Genomic DNA, 4,723 nt, shown 5'->3' on the forward strand with positions numbered 1-4,723 from the left:
CCCTCCTGGGCCTCCCGGGCCGGGACGGCGGCGGCGGCGGCGAGGGACACGTGGCGCACAGCGACTGGCGGGGGTCGGCGGCGGACGTTGTCCGGCCGGGGGCGGACACGTCCGTCGGTGGAGATCTTTTTTTTTAAAAAAAAACTAGGGTTTCGGACGGGGGAAGAAGAGATCCGAATGGAGGGGGTATTAATAGGCATAGAGGGAGCTAGGAGAGTCCAAATGAGGTGCGGTTTTCGCCCACACGATCGTGATCGAACGCTCTAGGACATGGAGCAGAGTTTGGTGGGTTTTGGGCCAAATTTGGGGGGTGTTGGGCTGCAACACACACGAGGCCTTTTCGGTCCCTCGGTTAACCGTTGGAGTATCAAACGTAGTCCAAATGATACGAAACTTGACAGGCGGTCTACCGGTAGTAAACCAAGGACGCTTGGCAAGTCTCGGTCCAATCCGGAAATGTTTAATCCCCACACACGAAAGAAAGCTAGAAATGGCCACCGGAGGAGAACGAAGCGCCGGAATGCAAAACGGACAACGGGGAAAATGCTCGAATGCATGAGATGAACATGCATGCAAATGCAATGCACGTGATGACATGATAAGAGATGCACGAAAAAGAAAAACAACACACGGAGACAAAGACCCAAACCCGAGAAATAAATATAACTTAGCGCCGGAGACGGCAAGAGTTGGATACAAATATGGGAATTATATCTAGGGCGTTACACTATCATAATGAGCGGGCCTGCCCATTACCGGCCTGCTTGCCTCTGGCACATTCACAACCATGGCCCATATAAGTTACGCAAAATCAGCCCGTCAAAGACCCATTATAGATTTGACACCATCCCGGACAATCGTCAGTTCCATCCCATTAACAACCCGCTATGTCTTTGGGCGCAATTGCAGATCGAGTTTCTTTTGGCCTATTAGCAGCCCATTATAGAGGTGGGCCAATATCCTGCAAGTATGTCTTTCATCCTTTTGTCGTCCCATTCAGTACTTGGGCCAAATTTTAGCCCGTCTTATCTTTAGGCCTCTTAAAGGCACACACAACAGTTGGGCCTTTGACGGTCCCACCTGACTTTGGGTCCCTTAGCGGCCCACATTCTCAATTCTAGCCTGAGCCGACTATCGGCCTGTTAAAGGCCTATGTTGTACATTGGGCCCCTTTTGGCCCAAAACACTTTAGGCCTCTTTATGGCCCGACATGGAAATGGGTCGAGACAAAAATTACGCTTATTTTGACCTATTAGAGGCATGTGGGCCGTCTCCATCACTGCGGCCCTATCGAGCTTTCGGTCTGTTAACGGCCCGGTAAGAACCCTTTTTTATTATGGGCCCACATTCGAGGATGAAATCCACTGTTTCTAACAGGCCTAGTTGATTGGGCCATCTCGGCCATTATGACCACTGCACTAACTAATTAGTTGACATGACCAATTAAGGCTCGCTTCCACTACCCATGTTTGTTCGTTTGAATGGCCTCCAGGTAATGTTTGGGCGTGTTGGCCTGCGTTTCAATGATAGCATGTACAAAGTATTATCCTGCTCTACTCTATACCCTCTGAAACCTACACTATACAATGAAGAGATTAAAGCATAGAAATGAAGAATAATCCTACACTACACAATAAAGAAATTACAGCATATTACATCCACTCGGCATCATAATTCAGCACCAGTGATAATTACATACACTGGGCAAATAAAGCTCATACATCATGGACGCGCATCAATAGAACTTACCATTTGAACTATAATCTCTTCAGAAAATAGTATTGCCGAATTCAGATAGCACAAATTTCAGTCTGCAAAATCAACAACTCCTTAGTGGTTACCTTAGTGTCTTATTTCATTTTTTGATTCGTGCATCTGATATTTGTACCTCTAGTCTCAACGTGTTGATTACATGCTGAGACTCATATGCACGTTGTCTTGCCACCTCTAGTTGATGCTCCAGAACATCAGCACATTCCAATTCCAACCCATAATCATTTGGTAATGGCAATGCCGCACTGCTTTGAGATCGTTGTGTTCATTTCACTTCATCCTGAAATGTTCTCTAAGTACACATCACTAGGGCAAAAATATAGTTACAACTGCGAAGCAAGCAAGACAGACTGTGTTGTACATGGCAAAACAACACTAACAATAATGCACACGTCATCAAGCATAAGCAGGTGATATTTTCAAAATTTTAAAAATGGTAGTTCGTGCAGCGTGCATACAGAGATCTCCTCTTAGCTCACCGAGGATGATGTTGGGGCCAAATCTAAAACACAGACATGTCACAAATTTATATGTCTTGTCTATAAGTAAGCAAGCAATTAGCCATTCTGGCTCATATTAACTAGATGGAACATTGTGTGCCATGTTCCGAAATAGTCTTAGGGAGCATAATGAACTGCAGAGGGATTAACACACACCTACTACATCAAGAAAAACTATGCAATCATTAGCGTCGTATAAACTAGATTTTAAGCCTCATGCAGTAATAGTTAGTTAATAGACTTCAAAAACTTCAGGCACACTTTGCCAGAGTAATGAAATGGTAAGGCATTTAATTATGTCAACTACCCTACATCAGGCATCATTCTTTGGCCATCTCATGAACTAAGGACAAATAAAGCAATTGAAAAGAGAAAATTTAACTATACCCCAAGCAAACAAGCAATTGAACTATTGAGTTGGCAGCATGCATGCATGCACTCCTCAATAACATCCTTGGACTAGCTACATTTGAATCAACTGATGTATCATCTATATAATGGAACAAGTAATGTAACATTGTTTGCCCCCTATGAAGTATCTCAACTCATATGTAATCAAGATCCTAGTAATCATATGGAGGCTAATGATGTGAACATGTGTTTGGTTATGACATTTATGACATCGAGAACTCTACCATAATAGTAAGGAGTTCCTCACTGTTCACTAATATAAGATATTTTAGATATTTAAACATAGACTACATTCGTACGGAAATGAGTGAAAAAAACATATTATAATGTGTCTATATACATCTGATTTACAAAAAAGTTAGAAGATCTTATAGTAGTGAGTGAAGGGAGTATTAATCAGTGGCCCAATGACTGGGTTACAGGTGAAGAACCCTACGCAAGTACAGTATCAGACAAATAGGATGTATTGGTAACTATAATATAGTGACTTACCATAACTGGTTGTACAGGCTTAGTGTTGCTCCTCCTTCTCTTGTAAGGCTCCTTCTTAACATCATTTTCTTGGAAATCCTGAATCTTTGCTTCATTGCACGCACTCTGCAAGATGACACAAAGTAGTTACTAGTCTCCTTAGATGGATATAAATATGCATACTTTACGGTCTATGAACAACAAAGCATTAGTTTCTAACAAAATGACACCACATAATGAAACATGCCACATCTCTTGCACACACTGAAATGAGCATTTACAATGTGTGCGCTATGTAAAAACTAGGTGTACCTTCGAACTGGACCTCCAGGTACTCTTGTAGAGCCTAGTTTAGTGTATAGGCAAACCTTCATGTCACCTGTGAGTTATACAAGCACCCACTACAATAGCCCTTAGTGTTTAAATTGTTGACAAGTTATGTTAGGTCAAGAATAGCAAGTAATGAAAGCAAACAGTTCTAGTATGGCTGGTTGATACAAACAAGCAATTGAACACATGTGTGAGCAAATCTTGCTCAACATTGGATTACATACCTAGTAAACAAGCATAGAATGAGGCTTAAAGACCATCACTTGACTAGCCAGATTTAGGAGGCATTTAAACAACATGTGCAACGTATGAACTAACATAAACATTGCATATTTCAGATTCTATAATGAAATGCACATGTATTAGGTTATGCCATGTATTATGCCTAAATCTGCACTATAGCAAGCAAGAGTGATTCATCATTGCACGCAGAATTGAAATGCAGATTAAGGGCCAATTCTATTCCAGCTTTTGAGAGCTTATTGTCAAAATAAGTAATACAAGATGTAAATAACTCGTTTTTGAGTTATGGGCATGGGCTTAACTTATTTCCACCACCAATTCCTTCACAAAGAGAAAAAGCTTGGGGGTGCTCCCCGTGGAACCTCACTTAAAATTGAGGGGTAGGGGATGAAGAAATGACTCTATCGTGTGCCTATATTACACTCAAAATGGCACTACTCACGCCCGCTGTCGGTGTCAAAACCGGCGGATCTCGGGTAGGGGGTCCCGATCTGTGCGTCTTAGGCTGATGGTAACAGGAAGCAAGGGACACAATGTTTACCCAGGTTCGGGCCCTCTCGATGGAGGTAAAACCCTACTTCCTGCTTGATTAATATTGATGATATGAGTAGTACAAGAGTAGATCTACCACGAGATCGTAGAGGCTAAACCCTAGAAGCCAGCCTGTGATGACTATGATTGTAGTTGTGATCGGTCTTCTAAGGACCAACCTCTCCGGTTTATATAGACACCGGAGAGGGCTAGGGTTTACATGGAGTCGGTAACAAGGAAGGAAATATAATATCCGGATCGCCAAGATTGTCTTCCACGCCAAGGAGAGTCCCATCCGGACACGGGATAGAATCTTGAGTCTTGCATCTTCACGCTCCAATAGTACGGATGATGTATATAGTCCGGCTGTCCAGATACCCCCTAATCCAGGACTCCCTCAGTAGCCCCTGAACCAGGCTTCAATGACGATGAGTCCTGCGCAGTCTTGTCTTCGGCATTGCAAG

The sequence above is a fragment of the Triticum dicoccoides genome, chromosome 5B (genome assembly GCF_002162155.2).
Source record: "Triticum dicoccoides isolate Atlit2015 ecotype Zavitan chromosome 5B, WEW_v2.0, whole genome shotgun sequence".
In the NCBI taxonomy this organism is placed as follows: Eukaryota; Viridiplantae; Streptophyta; class Magnoliopsida; order Poales; family Poaceae; genus Triticum; species Triticum dicoccoides.